General features: G+C 39.0%; 1 long non-coding RNA gene across 2 annotated transcripts; it reads right to left on the bottom strand.

Annotated features, from left to right (window-relative positions):
- Positions 1-28: 28 nt before the first annotated feature.
- Positions 29-4,296, bottom strand: LOC102302648. 2 transcript variants are annotated; one of them, XR_006053707.1, is made up of 4 exons: positions 3,930-4,296; positions 931-981; positions 699-750; positions 52-129 (listed from the first exon to the last, which is right to left on the bottom strand). It is a non-coding gene; the product is annotated as an uncharacterized LOC102302648 (long non-coding RNA). The 2 variants fall into 2 exon arrangements; XR_006053708.1 differs by having other exon boundaries at positions 29-750.
- Between the last annotated feature and the right edge of the window lie 13,271 nt (positions 4,297-17,567).

The raw sequence follows: 17,567 nt of genomic DNA, 5'->3' as shown, positions 1-17,567 counted from the left end.
CACACACACACACACACACACACACACACACACACACACACACACACACACACTAAATGCTAGATTTACAACACAGCCACTTACTTGGATCAAGCTTCAGGGCCTGTCTTGCTGGATACCAGTGAGGATCTGTGCCGATCAAACGAGCACGTATGCACACACAAACACAGTCGCAGTGTTGGACATAGCTGGTACCGCACACACAATTTTTTGGCCTCAGGCCCAAAAATAATTGATCACAATGGAATAACGTTGAGCTCTGCTACTCTGATAGATGCCGATGGCCTTGGGCTCAGCAGACATTTGGTAACGTTTCTGACCAGACACATGCTGATGACAGAAGCACTGTGGGCTTCAGAGAAGTAAATAAAAAATAGTTTTTTAAAAGGACAGCTCTCTGGTGAAGAGATTTAATAGGAGGAACTGTAAGATTTTTCATTCAGAGATAGTGTAATAATGTTTTTTTATCCAATAACCACAAGTTGAAGGATTTGTTTACAGTAAACATGCAGTGAAAGATAATAAAGAACTAGGAGCACTGATCTTCTGTGTTTTATTGAATTTTAGTATAACTCAAGTCTTGTTCTATTTATTGACAGGGTTCTAGGTAACAGCAAGACTAACAAAATTACAGCCACGTGTGCTTCTAACAAATCTAAACAGGCTCATTTGTGCGCTACATTACTATAGGCACTCACATGATTTGTGAAAAAGGCTCTTTATGTCTCCTACTGTCGAGTGGGGCTCCACCTTAATGGAACAGAAAGTTTACAGTCATTATAAACTCAACTTTATGTCAGACTCAAGCACTAAATACAAAGCACTGTGTCAGTGAGATTGAAAAGTCATTTTCATGTCCTTATTTATTTATAATTATAAACTTAAGACGTATCCTGGGGGCCTTTGAATTGTGTTAAAATGTCAGCATACCTTGTCTAGAAAACAAAGCTGCTCCCTTGTCTTGGCATCAAGAACTTCCACCTGAAGAATGAAAATGGGGCACCTTTATAATGTATATAACCCACAGAGTAAAAGCCAGATTTAAGATTTCTTTTCAGCTTTGTTGATCACAGTAGCACAAGATTAAACTCTATTGCTACTTTTAGTTATGTATTGCTTTCTTGCAGCTGTAAGGTAGACATTGTTGCACATGTAATCATCACTGTAAAAACACAATTTGAATAAAATATAAACGCCTCAAATAAAATGTGGTCACGTCTGCTCCTAAAATACCTACTGCAAAGTGTGTCCATTTGTCCTTAGTGATATGCTTTCTTGCACACATTTGTTTTCATCTTAATTAGACCATGTCAGCGGTGATGTATAGCATATGCAAGGAGGGTAGGTGGGTGGGCCCACAATTTGCTCTGAAAGCACTCCATACTGTGCTGCTCAGCAGAGCTGTCCTAGCTAAATAGGTTCCTTTACTGGACAGTGTAATAACCCACTAATGGGTATCTGAAAATTTGCTGAGTGCACAGTCACAACAGAGGGAATGAGGATGAGGAAAAGCTCAACATAAAAGCCATCAGCCTCTTTGGATAGAGTGAATGAAGTTTTATAGGACATTTAATTCATACAGAGGTTTAAGTAAAAAGTTTAGCTGAAAACCTCAGTGTTCCATATATAAAATGATTATTTCACCCTTTCACTCTTTGCGATGTGTGAGGATGCTTGCGGGATCTGGAATCAAATCATGCTCATGTCTCAGCAAAGCGCATCGTGGGAGATGGGATTGTTTTGCTTTCCATCTGCCAGCTTTCCCAGCTGCATTCTGGTGGCACACGCTGATGTATTAGCATGCTGGTAAAGAGCATCACGGTGTCGTTGGGCTGCACACTGTGCACTCAGATATGCCATGCCTTTGTAAAACCGATCATTAGGATTTCCTGTCCTCCTGTGCGGGCGGCAGTGCTGACAGCACAGGTTGTACAGAACATGCACATGCTTGCAGAGGCCTTGGGGATGCAGGGGAAATTTAAGTAAATGTTTAAATAAACACTTATTTTATGTTTGCTGGGTAAAGTCTGAGAAACTCAGCTTGCCAGCTTTTTAATTTAAAAAAAAAAATTGTTTTTGGACTAATATAACTAACTGATAAAACTGGAGAAAACTCTCATCCATAATCTTCCTCGTCTTCTAGCTGTTCCCTTTAGGGGTCCCCACACCTGCTCATCTCCACCCTACCCTCCTCCATCTGCTCTGCTACATCCAGCCCTCTGCATGTCTTCCTTCATCCTCTTTTCCTCCTGCCTCGCAGCTCCATATTCAACACCCTTTGTCAAGTATATCCATTGTCCCTCCTCTGCATGTCCTTCTCTAACTTTGTTTCCAAACCGCTCAGCCTGAGCTGTCGTGCTAATATTTTCCTTTCTAATCACAAATCTAATAATCTCTGGCACTTCCAACTTGGCCTCCTTTCTTTTTATTAGTGCTGCCATCTCCAAACAATATATCATAACAGGTTTCACCAGCATCTTTATACCTTCCCTTTCACTCTTGCTGCCACCCTTCTGCTACAAATCACTCCTCATACTTGTCACCACCCGCTCCACCTCACCTGCACGGTCTCCTTCACCTCTCGTGTGCACTGTCTGTTGTTTTGGATGGCTGGTATTTAAACTCATTAACCTTTCACCACCTCTACTCTTCATAGCTTCACTGTTCAGTTTAGTTCAATTCAGTTTTATTTATATAGCACCAGTTCAACAAATCCCCTCAAGGCTACTGTTGTTGTGAGCTGTCTTCCTCCCATTCAAAAACATGTATTCTGTCTTGCTTCTACTGACTTTAATTCCTCATCTCTTCAGTGTATACCTCCACCTCTTCAGACACGTTTCCACCTGCCCCACAATCTCGCTACAGATCAAAATGTGACCGGCAGACATCACAGTTTACAGACTCCTGCCTGACCTCATCTGTCAGCCTGTCCGTCACCAGTGCAAACAAGAAGGGGCTCAGAGCCAGTTTCCCTTTGAACCCATCTGTCACTCCTAGTGCACACCTCGACACTATCTCGCTGTCTTCATAAATGTCCTGCATGACCCTCACACACTTTTAATTTTTTTAAGTTTTATAAGATAGACAGACTATCTAGACCGTTTCTCTTTCAGTCAAGGACAGTAATTCACCTCTTAGTTTGTCTTAAATTTTTCATGTGTGTCTGACCTTGTACAGTACACACAAATAGACACAAATGACAGTCCACTACTTAAATGGCTGTTTCATGAAGTTGAAGATGACGTTTCCTAAGTGAAGGATGAAGTACGTCTGAAAAGCCTCCAAGGCATCAAGGTAAAGATACTCTCTTAAATATTGTAGTGCCAATCTAATGGCAGCCTGAAGTTAAAGGAAAGTTAAACATTACGGCAAATGTGCCTCCATCCTGCAAAACCTCTTTTTTTCTTATATATCAGAAGTAGAGGATCAGTACCATTTTTAAAACTGTCCAGTCAGTGTGAAGGTGGATTTTCTGGCTGTCTTACTGTAAAGACTGGAAGCTTAACTATTTCCATATTTTCCACTGTGACTCAGTTTTTTCAATAACAGCTTCTGAGAGCATGGCACACTTCCCAGAGCATGTTGTAATTAGCTCGAGTTCATAGGCCTGCTGCACTTACAGCAAATTACTTGTCTGCTTCTTCATTAAAGCTTGTCAGGCCCTTAAGCCAAAACTGAAGGCTACAGAAAAATCATAAAAACACCACCAGCTTTGAGCTTATCTGGACAATAAACTTGGACTTTATAAACTTTCCGATCCCTTTAGAACAACATGTAATATTTTCAGCCTTGTTAAGTTTTCCCCAAATTTGGCTGCACCTCTTATCACTCTCCTTTGGTCAAGTGCCTTTCAGTAACTCACTCTATCAGGAAGTGGCAGTTGCCCGTGTCATTTATTCAAGTAGCAGTAAAACTGTGCATTGGCTTACCTCAAAGAAGGTGGTCCGGCTCATGGCGGTGGCTTATTTTTGATATGTCCTCTGTGCACACGGTGAAAGAATGGCCTTAACTATTAGTATGAGCAAACAAAACACATGCACAGATCCCTCTCACACATGCAGAAATTGCTCCTCTCCTTTCAAAGACAAACCCTGTACTGACCCTTATTCTTCCGAGTCTTCACCACGCTCTCCCTCTCTGTCTCTCTCACCCTTCCTCTCTTTATCTGTGATAGTGCTGGGAACACAGAATCACTAGAGGCACTGTAGAGATCCTGCTCGTGGTTTTACTCTTGATTTTCTTTTCTCCAACTTCCTCCTCCCCCCACCTCCCTCTGTCTTTCACTCTGTGTTTTCCCTGTTTGTTAAAGTATCTTTGGAGAACACTCTTGGCTCATAAGTCTGTGTTGGCTCATGTGGCCACTGGAAACTGAGATGGAGTGGAGTATGCACAAGAACAGCAGTGTTTCAAAAATACACAAGATGGCACAAAACTTGAAATTCTCCTGTGGATAAAATGGTCTGCTGCAGTGGCTAAGAGTGCAGAAATGGAAGAGCAAGAAATAACTATAACTCCCTTGTGAAAAGAAATACTGATGAAAAATGTCAGTTCATTTGAGATATTTGAGACTTCATTAATCTAAATGTAAGTCTTAAAATGCAATATTGAGCTGTGCCACAAGAAGAGGACAAAAGTAGATTATTATGGAGTCACACTGTAATCACTTTTAATTGAGTGCATGTAGTTCACACATTCTGGTGAAAAACTGTCTTCAGCGTGAAGTCATCCTCACAGTTGAATCCTGTCAGAGTGAAACCTTTAACACTTTGAAAGTGTTTTGTTGTTTCCAAAAGTATCTTTGAATTCTAAGGTCTCTCCACCTGACTATTTTGTGAGGTTTTACTTTATGGTTTCTTATAAAGCGTTACATTCTTTCTGGTAACACCTGCAATGAAAAGAATCCAAATTGAATATGACTAAAAGAAGTTTGTCGCAATAGCAACAACAAATTTTTACAAGGATAAAAGATGTTTTCACAGAATATTTTTCTGCTGATTGTCCACACACTCCTGAGGCGGCTCTATATGCTGTATGCACAACACATATGCTACGTTTACACAACTGAGGTCCATAATAAATGAATGGACTGGTGCTTCCATAGTGTTTTTCTATACTAACTTTTTTCTACACTTAAGCACGGACAATAACAGTCTGATGGATGCATTGGGACAACTCGGAGTACAGTATCTTGCCCAAAGATGCAGACTGTCTTTGGGTTCACTTACCCCTCCTGCACAGCCTTGGTGAGACATTTTGAGTTTGCATTGCCTGCTTAGTAAGTTATTTTTTTCTAACCTGCTTTTTTTTTTTTAGTAGTTTTTCCACATGCACTTACTCAGCATTTTCTCCAGTTGTCCCCTTCAAAGGTAGATTCAGACACAAAAAACAAGTTGAGAACATCTCCTCACTTCTGTTGTTGTGATACTTGAGGGGGATTTGGTTTGTGGGATTGAAAGGCTATTGGATGCTAAACCAGACTCTAAAGGCCTCAGTCAAAATGATTATTCACTGTACAGTATAAGACTTGGTATCTGTATTTGTATTTGTACAGCCTCTTACTCCCTGAGCAGGTATACAGAAATGAATAACCTTTTTAATTTGATAATACCACGTGGCACATATGTTATTTAACTTTTTGTAAATATATTAATCATAAATCTAGGATGTTTCACAGATCCAAAATCAATCAGTGTTGTCAAATTAAAACTCATATACCTATATCCGTGGACATAAAGGTTCAGTAGCTATCAGCACTGTTTTCATCTTCTTTCTTTCTCCTTGATGCCATGCTTCACTGAAAGTTTCAAATATCTAGAATGAAAATCTTTCTTAATCAAAGAAAGTGGAAGATTTTTTTCAGGCATCAACTTTCCTTAAATTATCTCGATAGTCTTAGATTCTTTTTTTAAAGAACGCTCGAGCAACTTCCAAAGGAATGATGGATTCAATCTATGCAGTGGTGTGCTGTTTGATTTTATTTGATGTGCTCATCACTTAAAAACATACACCAGCACTTTTTTTCAGGAATGTTCCCACTGATTGACTGCAAACTACTGATACTAATTGCAGTGAATAAAAGGTTAACCAAGGTCAAGTATCACACTAACATGTGAAGCTGAATATATGTGCCAGGTGCTACTTGTACAGTAGTAGATACCTTATTAGAAAAATAACACATGACAACTTGAGGAATAATGTTTTAGGGAATTATATTGAACAGACTCCCACTTTGAGTTCCTTATACCATGTAGGATGAGACTGTCCTCTGCTGGTCAGTGTGGTCAGTATTTCTTGGTGACCCTACTGTGGCTGTTTATCTAGTTCTGCATGCTCCACAATCCCCAGCTGTTTTTGGACCACACATTAAACTTTAGATGCTAAACTGATGGCCAGTTAACAGGTTAGAGTTTGGTAGATACTTTCAAGGCAAACACATAATCTATCTTTATAAAAAACGCGCTCGGGATCATGTATTTTGCAATTCGCTAAAGGGGGAAATTATTAGAATTTGTTGTGACTTAATTATAGTGTAATATGCTTATCTTGGAGTTTAATGGGCAGTTTCGGATTCGCTGTTTAAAGCTTATTCATGGTAGCTGACTCCTATGTTAAAAAAAAAAAATTCCAAGTCTACATCAGGTCCTGTCGCCTGCTGATCCCATGGGCCATTATTGATTTTTCCATCAGGCTGCATCACCCTCTAACCTCCGAGAGCTCCGGCTCATTGTAGTTTGGGGCTCTTTTTTTTGTCGGGATGTGGAGTTTAGTAGGAAATGAGCTAGAGGCTATAGCTAAATGTAATCAGCTCACTGCTGGGTGAGGGGGTGTGATGGTGGCTGGCAGGATGTCTCCTTCACTTTCTCTGTCGAGACCTGAGGCGGCGACCCTGTGCAAGAAGACATCGTGTGTCCACGCAGTGCATGCACATGCATACCGCCAAGTCTATGACGTTTAATGCTGAAAAGAGGAAGCTTATCTGAGGCATAATATTGGACGTTTAGAGATTTGATAAGCCAGAGTGTCTCTCTCTATTGCTTTTTCCTAACAACAATCAAAATACTGTTTATTGTAGTGTTAAATTAGTACATGAGGTTCTTTTTCAATGTACATGAGATAAACTATTAATATCCTAACCCTGGCATGTTAGTGCTTGATGCCTCTAGCAGGAAATATTATAATGAATCTTTAATGCAGACCTTGGTGTTTTTGCATCATGGTTCATACATGAAATATCCTCATGAACCACATGTCCCTTTTTGCAAAGTAACAGCGGAATAAAAACAAAACACTTCAGACGAGAGAAAAAGTCAGAGGACCCCTTCTTAGACTTCCACATATTTGCAGGAAACATTAACTATTCGGAACAGTTCTCCGCCCCCTACCTGAACTGAAGTCATCTATTTAGTGTTAGAGAAAGGTTGGAGGCCTGCAGCACTTCTCCCACCTGGCTCTCATGAGAGCCTCTTATGCTAGTGCTTCAAGGGTTACTGAGGCATGGGCTGGAATTCAAATAAGCATCTGGCATGCCTGATATATAGGGGTTTACTTTGCTTTAAACTGATGCATGCTAAAATTCATTTATTTATTAAATCTATAGCAGATACACTCTTGCAACCACCTCTTCACACTTCAGTGTGGCTGCTGCAAATTGCAATCTATAAACTAATCTACAGTTTAAAGGCAATATATTAGTTTATTAAGGTCTGCTGCACATTATTTGATCATGTTTTCCAGTGAAATCGGTGTATCTCCAATAGGGGGAGATAGTGGCCTTCCACTGGGTAGTACAGGTATCCTGCAGAATCAGTTTTTGAATGAAGCCAGGATCTCTTAAATTCTTAAACCACCTTCTTTCATGTGTCTCTGTTTGATCGTCTTTCTTAGATTCTGGTCTGTGTTGAGGAATCTAACTCATATGGGAGACTACTCAGCCAACCTATTGTTCCTCTTGATGTCTGAGAAGAGAAGTTCTGCTGGAGGTGGAAGTAAATCTAATAAAACTTTAAAAAAAATACAGACTAATTACATTTAACTTCAAGCGAGTTATATGAAGTTTGTCAACTTTAAAATTAAACCTGTAGAGTATAAAAGACAGTCAGCTAAACTTTTACCATTAAACCTTTTTTAAAAGAATGCATTTCCCAATTTTATAGCACTCAGTATTTCTTTATTAATATAAATGATATGTGAGTTAAGAGCATATGGTGATCGAGTTGACGACTAGTAATTCTGAGGTAAATGAAGGAGTTGAGCTGAAGTTATGAGCTATGCTCTGTGTTTTATTTTTATCAAATGAGTTTGAATTTGAAGTAGAATAGAAAATCATGAAGAATTAATCGTTTAGTTTTGGGTATGCTTTACCCAGAGCTGTTTCTGCAGCACAGTGAAAAAAATTACTTTGATTTTTTTCCATTAGCAAAGACTCAAGTGAACTGAGAGAACACAAGTGACTGGGTGCACTAATTTCCAAGGCCAAAACAACCCTTTAATTTATTTATTTTTTTTTAGAAAAACTAATGACTTGTTAAAAAGAAATAATGAGAATTCTGTGAAATGACCTTCGTCAAAATCCATTTGTGTGGAAAATGGCACACTCCAGTCTCTCAGGTATGTCATTCACTACAACACAATCTCAGCTTGATTGATTTTTGTTCAGCCTACAAAACATATTGGTGATAAATATGAAGTTTCAAGTAGTTAGCTTGAAAGTGTTAGCTAAAAAGTGTAGAATACTAACAAGCTAGCTAACAAGCTAATTTGGCCTGACACTGAGAGATTATGAAGGTAAAGGGGTTTTAGCCTTGATAAAACGTGTGATCTTTTGCATCTGTTAGTACTAATGATTATATTAATCACACTTTCCCCACTGCAAGTAAAAAAAGGAGCTTTTCTCATAGAAGTTGCTCCATCACTTTCATGCACAAACACGTAATTTTTAGCTAACCCTAACTCTGTAAGTCTTCAATGTGTTGACAATCAAGCCTGCAACAATGTCTGTTGTTAACAACGCTGATGCCTGCATCGCAGCAAAGATGAAGTAAATGTTTCACCACATAAACTGCAGATATGAGGCGCTCGTAAGGAGGGATGTCACTGCTGCTTTTTGTTGCCTTGTCAGTGCTACAGGGAAAAGATATTACCACTGCTGCGGAAGATATCCCGAGTAATCAGTCAACATATTACAATGTGTCACTGCAGCCTCACACATCATTGTTTTCATTAGTTTTACTCAAGTAACGTCATCTTCATTGTCCAGACAGATGGTAAAGCAGTCAGCTGCACTGGCAGCTATTATGAAAGTTCTATGGCAGCCTGTATACAGTAGAGGAGCCCTGGGGTCCTGTTTTTCCTCTGCTTGCATGAGATTTTTGGAGATCATGTTGTTTTGTTTGTCACTTCTCAGAGGAGTTATGCTTTTGGTTTTTGTTGCTGGCTGTGTGCGCACACGACTATTATTAACCTTAAGGTGTCAAGTAGTTACTACTGGATCCTTAACACTCATTTTGCTGGCTTTAAATTTTCCCCCTCTCTCTGTGACACACTACTGAAAGAGTTCAGTTTGCCACAAACACCAATCAGGAGGAGAATTAAGTTACTCGCCTCTGTCAGTGCGCCCCAGGGTGGCTGTGGCTACATTGTAGCTTGCCATCACCAGTGTGTGAATGTGTGTGTGAATGGGTGGATGACAGGTTGTGTAAAGCGCTTTGGGGTCCTTAGGGACTAGAAAAGCGCTATACAAATACAGGCCATTTACCATTTACCATTTACTCTAACTCTCTCCATGTCTTATTGGGGTCTTGACTCAAATGTCTTTTTGAACATTAGAATGAACTTCAGCACATATCTGAGCATGCGCAGTGACAAATCCCCCAGCGACCTGTTTTTCTTTGTTTCACAGGGTAATACCATATTTTAAGTTTGGAATACATTATTCATCCTTTCTTTACATTTATGAACTTCAGTTCCAGTACCACGATTACATTTTTTAAATTTTTGTTATTTGTTACTTCAACTGCTTCATCCTCTGCACTTTTTTTTTTTATCTTTCAAAATTCACTCAAAGCCCCATTTCAGTAAAGATTTTGATGGTGCCATCTATGAAATGGCAACAATGTATTCAGCTGCATTTGGTGGAGCGGTCGCTTCATAACAGCAACTCGGTGATTACCTGCCTAAGTGCTGACATTTCTGACTTTCAAAAATCCCTTTTTGACCTGCCCTTTTTTGGGGGGTGAAAAAGCCTCTCTGTCTGAAAATCTGACGTTTTATTAGGCATTTTCAGCTGCTCAACAATAGTGCAATAATGCACTATAAGTTGGTGTTGATAAGCAATTCAAAGCCAAAGCTAAAAGGCTTACTTCTCAGTCCAAAAAAACCCCCTTCAGCAACAGTTTTATTCAGTATAATAAGCCACTCATGTCTGTAACTTTTTTTTATTATTTATTTTTATATTCTTACAATTGCAAATTGAATGCCTTTTTAAATCATCAGTACACTGGCATGAGTTATTCATCCTGTAATCAGGACTCTCTGAAATGCAGATCTGTAGATTAACACAATAAGATTAACATTTTCATATTGGTAGTACACAATCTAAAGCAAATTATCGAATGTTAGACACTGATGTCAGCGAAATGTGTCTGGTTTTTATGCATGTGAAAACCTTATTCCCATTTCCATTTCTTTAAACCTCATCTTTAAAATTACTCAACACAAAAATTCCATGTCCATGTATTTTGACATTTGACATGAATTACTTATCAGCTCCAAGGCCATCATGACTAGCTCAGTTTCACTTATTAGTGCAGGGCAGCGTAGGCACACTACTGCACAAGCCTAATTGTGGACGATGACAACGGCATAGGCACAGGGTATCTGTCCTGCCTTACTGACTCTTAGTGGACATGGTCATTGTGAAACGCAGCTTTTGAATCACGTCTTAAAAGAAAAACTGAACAACAGATAGAAGCAATCTGTGCAGGGATGTGAACATTACTGTTTCATTCCTGTAAAGTCTTGGTGAATGTAACACTGCACCAATTGTCTGTTTTGTCTTGCTGAGTGTATCTGTTCTGACCAAACAGCTGTGCAGGACATTTAGGACAATACATAAAGAAGACACAATATGTAGGCTATCACAGTATGATAATAATACAGATATACTGCAATAAAAATGAGTTAACTACATAACTGATACAGATCATAAAATGGGAGTTTAGTTATTCCTAAATGAGTTCCTGCCATGTACATAAAGTTTTGCTGAACAGGCACAGCTTGATAACTGCCATTTCCACCAGTGGGATATTATTCTGTAAAAAAAGAAAAAAGAAAAAGGGCAGAGATGTGTGACTTTGGGTGTTCATTGCAATTTTGCAGTCGGCTGTACAATATACCAGGGACACTAATCTCTCTGTGCAGCAGATATGAAAAACAACTGAACAACAATCATCTCAGATTAAAAGGAATCTCATCTCTGGTTTTCAAAACTTCAGAAAATAAAAGAAAAACATAAAATACGCTGCAGTCACTACTTCATCATTTTCTTTTTCTCAGTTTACAACACAAGCACGGACCAAAATGTCTCCCAGTAATCAGAGGGACTGGGATAAAATCAAATCCAAGACCTCGACCTAGGAGGGCTTACTGAGCATGTTGGCAGGCACTAAGATGTTCTGCTCCTCCTTGTTAACTAAGAACTACCTGGGAGAAAATCCAGGTGTTAAAAAACCCCTCAAATCAAAATGAGGAAATAGAAATGACCTTCTGGGCAACAACCATTAGTGTGTGCTAAAGGTCAGGAGCAGAAGAGCAGGAAAGTGGAACAGCTGAGGCAGCCATGGGAAAGTTAAAGCCACTGGCACAAAATGTTCAGACTGACACAGACAGCCACGGATTACGTCAAAGAATGAGAAAAAGAATAGAAATCTGAGAGGAAACGACAAGCTGATTTGGAAAAAGTGAAGCACATATGAAGGCAGAGAGGCAGCTAGAAACATCAGATAACAACCGGAAAAACAAGAGCACCTTAATGGGTAACTTCAGAATTCTATTAGAGGGGATAAGAGACAAGACAAGGACAAAGTATTTGAAGAAAAAGACAAATTGCAGATAAAAATCGATAATTGCGTGCCAAGGAGATTAGAGCGGGCTGTGGAAAACAGCTAGGAGACAATTGGAGGATTTGTATGAATTAAAAACAGAAAACGCTGAAGCTGGTGAAGACACATAAATGTTGCCTTCACGTTTTCAATGGGAGATTTTTCGATTTGAAAAGTTTCGTTGCAATTATAAAGTATCACACGGTGATACTTTGTCAAGAACCTGCCACCTGCTTGTGTCCCAGCTAAAACGTTTGGGGAAAATTGCAGATGCTGTCTGAACAGATGGCTTCCTCTGTGACTTCACAATGATTTTCTTTATTCAGCCGTGACATGACTGCTGCTGTGATAAACACGTGTCTTTCGCATTTTTACTACTCAAGTCAATCTTTTATTCAGCCACACTGTTTTAACACTACCTTTCAAAAATTCTTTCTCCTGTTGAACGGTGAATCAGACACACTAATGCACGGGATTGTAGAATTACAGATCAGATTAATGTGGTGAGAAAAATGCATCGAGCAGGACTTTTAGACCCGATATAGCAGTGTTTATGGTATGATCTTCCATTCGAACTGAGAACTTGGCTGAAAAGTGTTTCAAGTCTTGATTAAATCATACTTTTCTTTCATGGCAGCATTTGACAATAATTATTGATTTGATTGGTTTATATCTTGCTGACTAACTGACCACACCCAGCCTAGAGATAGCTGTGAAGATTACCAATCATAAACTTGTAAAAACACTACTACTTTTTAATGATTGTTTCCCTTTTAACATTGAATAGGAACATGATATCTGACACCTAAGACATGTAGTTGTTAATGTTCCTGTCACTGTATCAAGAAGAATAAAGAAAAGTCTATTTATATACCTTCTTTGTATTTTGCTTCTAAGGATCCAGACGTTCTTATCATTTTTAAAAGTGGTCTCGAGCATTACTTCTCCAGGCTTTCTGAAGGTTAGATTTCCTCTGGACATTGGCTACTTTTTCACTTGTACATAACCATTTTTAGGAGAATGTTTTGTGTTTCCTTTGGTTTGTTTGTTAAGCCACTTAACACTGACCCATCAGTTATTTAAGCATAAAAAATGCATCCTACTCAAGAGATGAAAGAGTGTCATGTCTCTACATAAGAGGCAACTTAGCAAAAAGCTCACTTTAAATTGTTTCTTTAGGCACGTTTTTATTAGAAAACATTCAAACATTCAGATTCTCTATATTTCTTCATCTGAATCTAAGAATAAAGCCTCACAAACAGGTTGACAGGCATAAAATAGTATTTCTGCATCAACAAGGTGATTTCCCCAAGAGCTATTATCTGAAAACTTGGCATGTATACATTTTTCGATATATTGCTGCTTTTTCAATGTTTATGTAAAAAGGTGTAGCCACATCTTTTTACATAAGGCCATGAAAGCCACCTTTTGAAGTTGCCCAAGTCTTCTTTTTTGTATCTTATGCTTTTCCAAACTATTTCACTTCACCCCTAGCTTACAAAATGCCTTTATGTGGTTTTAGACGATTTTTAATTCTTTGTTTTCAAAGAAAAAAAAAAAGAAACGAAATTTATTATTATTTTAAAATAATTAATTTATGTGTTTTTGTTGGATCTGGAATGCATGTCCAGTTTTTCCCTGAGTTATATACCCCCACTCTACAGCTTTATTGTCATACCCATTTCTTTGTAATCATCATATGATTCTGTTACATATTTTAAAACAGAAATCATTTTCCAGTGTCATAGAATGTATTTTTAAATCGCATATTCGCATATTCTTCCACAGCTGTTCCAGTATTGAGTGGGGAATATTGGATGCTTGTTTTATGTATTGTTTATGTACCCAGAATGTGCCTCTAATCCTGAGGCAATAAATGCAAACTGCTGACTAAAAGTTTAATAGAAATGTCAACACATCTTTATAATGTGATGATGTTGTTTGCACTAATAAGGAGGCAGGCTGGTTTTGCATATTTTGGCCCATTAACTAGAAATTGCACACACTGCTGTCAAATGTTTTCCAAAGCATATTCCAAAATTCTCTGTTCTACCTGCCTGGCAGTCATTAGCTTCCATTAATTTGAAATAGTCCATAATAAATAAACAAATAAATAAACCCACACCAATGGTAGTCAGCCATGCAAGGAGCTGGAGTGAGCACTGTGAGAAATTTGATCAGAGTTACACAGTGATACTTGACCTTGTCAACAGCAGAATCTGTCCCAAACCACTCCATTGGTGGTGGAGAACTGGAAGAACTGGATGGAGTACTGGGCCATTATTAATGCCAGAAGTGGCCAAACTTTCAGGAGGCTGTTTGTAAAGGTGACTTTTGGTCACCGCTTGCTTGTTATGAGAGCACAAATTATAAGTGCACCGCATCTATCAGCTCTTGAAAGTCTTGAGCTGTTGCTGCTAAATGCTCTGCCACACAAAAACAACTATGATAATCTGTTTTATATACTTCTGCCAACTGCATAAGCTGCATGTTTGTCCAGTTTTGGGTGTAATTAGTTCCAAACTAACGTGTTACTGTAATCATATCTCATTTTTATATTATAATAATTTATATTATTATAGTTACGATCATGTTGTTACTTGTGTTACAAAAGCTCTCTACTTATCTGAAAAAAGATAAAGAAAAAAAATCTAACTCATATTCCTTTCTCATGCTGTGTACGTGTATTGTAATCTGCTGGTTTAAGTTCAAGTGCATTGGTCTATAACTTTTGAGCAATAGAGATGTGGACATTACTTTTATTTTCATTACAAGCAAGGACAAGAGCATGATCAAATAGTGTGCATATCGAAATTTGGCTCTTTGCAATCATCAGCAGCCAGATGCTGAACTCCAACAGGCCACAAAGGCAGTAATGAGCAGTCAGGTTTGCAGGACTGCAGCCTCTGTTTCTACCCTTACATGTTTCCAAAGTGCACACACTTTGAAGTCTGGTTTGTTTGGGCTGTTATTCAAATTTTCTATGTGCTGTAATTTTTTTTGTTCATATGCAAATACTAAAAGAAAGATTGTATGTGTGTCTTCATTAGATAGGGCTCTGTTTTGGTGTGTGGAACTGCAGCCCAAGGTTTATATATATATAAATGTGTTTCAGGTCATATGAAAGAATTCATTTGGTGAAAACGATTCAGTGTATGATTACATTTTAAATGTCCCCACAATCTTCCCCCACGTTCCTCAGTTATTTTCTTTTATATTGATAATTCTCTAAAAATCACTTTAGTAATTCAGATTTTTGGAGGCTTTACTGGACCACCTGGACAATACATTGTTGGGTAATGGGATTTTCACTGGCAGAGTTGGTTTTGAATGAGTAACACACTGTTAACACTTAGGTCCTCTTTCTACTGTGACAGAGCAGCTGGGATAGATTCACCGGGTGAAGTAGACGCAGCAAGGCTTTTTTATGCACAGCTGTCTCAGTGACTCTTTTAATTTTAACTGGGTTTTCATATGATGCTACATTCTTTGTTTTTTATTTGATCTGTATTGCTAGATTAGCATCGTTCCCCCTGCGCCCTCATTATAAACTTCAAAAATATGTGCCATTGAAAGAAAAGAATTGACCAGCATATGAACTGTTCACTGCACCTTGTAAACATCCACAAGACTCTCAAGATTACTCTGGATTTCATCACACTTTCTCCAAAAAGTCAAAATGCAATTAAGTCACTGTTAGTGTATATATTTGGAGAATCCAAAAGTCTTGCTTGAGCTTACTGCACTGCAGCTATGGCAGCAGCTGAGGCTCTGACCAACATGCTTTATGAATTCTGCTGTGCTGTGATAATGTCAGCAAGAGTAGAGTACAAAGTGAAGCTCCGACAGCGCTGATTAGCATGCTAATTGTTAGCCTTTCCTCAACATTTTAGCTGAACTTAGTTATACACAACAGTATAAAGACTAATCTGAGCATCTGATTCAAAGTGCTTGAGTGCTGTTGTCAGCACTGTTAACCCTTGGGGTCTGACAGTAAGAGCTCCCCATCTAATAGCCCGAGGCTGTTCTGTGCCTGGGGGTGGGGGATTGATTCAACTGTACTGTCCCTAGCCACGACAGAAGAAACATGTTCACCCATTTAGACTCACCCATGGTTTACTCAGGAAGCTGCAAACTCACAGCGGACACACACTATTGATTTTTTTTCACAAAGATGAAAGGTGCATGGTATGTATTTGGGGTGTGGGAGTTCATCACACTGGGTTCTTCTACTTGACACTGTCAAAGTGTTTGACACTTATCTTCAAGCCAGGATATGGTTATGAATATAAAGCCCACAAGGCTGGGCTGCTGGTGCAGGGGCATATTTCAGTTAAAGCAACAGATATGCCTCATACCATGACAGCCAGAACAAGTGAATACACCTAGACATCAACTACAGTCCATTAATATGATATCCCTGTAGTGTCGTGTTCTCCCAAGTTTTTGTTTAGTTTTTATTGAGTTTTGGGGCCTATTTTTATTTTATTGATAGTCTTTTCTTATGCTTCTAATATTTTGTGTAATTGTTTCCAGGATAGTTCCCCGTCTTTTCTTTGCTATGCATAATTGTCTTTGTTTTACTTCCCTGTGCTTTTGCTTCCTGTCTGTCTTTCCTCCTTTGTGATTCCCCCTTTTCTCATTTCCCAAACTCCACAACCTCTTCAACCTATTCCTTTTCTCGACTCCTCCCTCATGTCCTAGATCCTCCCACCAGAGATACTAGCAGAAAGGCGTGCAAGCGACATGAGGAGAGAGAGTAGTCAAGGCCACGTGTCACGGCTAGTGTGGCAGGGCAGGACTCAAACGTGGGACTTTGTCTTAAAAAGTTCAACAGGTTATTTTACACAAGCACAAATACAAAAACAAAGAAAGGAGTAATGATGGCCCAGGGGCCAGGGAGGAAGGTAAAATCCACACAGAAATACTTCTCAATCTCGGGGAAACTCTCACCACGCAACAGAGAAGGAAATAGAGTAGTTTGATCCAGGTAAGACTGAAAGCCAGCCACTACCTTAAAGTGGTGGAGGATGAGTTCATCAGGAACAGGCAGGTGACAAGGGAGGGAACCCAGGTCGACTCCCTCCCTCAAGCACAGACACAACAAGTAAAACACAGAGAGTGTAGATGACGGACAGAAAAACACAAAACCTGGGTGGATTACACAAAGAGGACTGGAGGGTCTCAACACCACAGGCATTTAACAAAATGAGACACGTTTGTGTCAGATCCAATATTTGAAGCAATGTAAAAGAACTTGTAAATGTGACACTGGGCACAACTGCATCACAAACAATCTAGCCAACATGGACTGCATGTGTCTTCTCTTCACCGTCAGTCCATTTGTCATAAATGAGCTGTAAAGTATTATAAATGTCATTGTGATTTTATCTCAAGTTTGTTGCTCTCTTAGCAGGCAGCTAATTTAAAAAAAAAAAATGGGACTAACGTACTCTGCAAAACCTGCCA

Source organism: Haplochromis burtoni, unplaced genomic scaffold (assembly GCF_018398535.1).
Source record: "Haplochromis burtoni strain Fernald_Lab_line unplaced genomic scaffold, NCSU_Asbu1 Contig_1705, whole genome shotgun sequence".
NCBI lineage: Eukaryota > Metazoa > Chordata > Actinopteri > Cichliformes > Cichlidae > Haplochromis > Haplochromis burtoni.
This window is presented reverse-complemented; position numbering and strand designations above follow the sequence as displayed.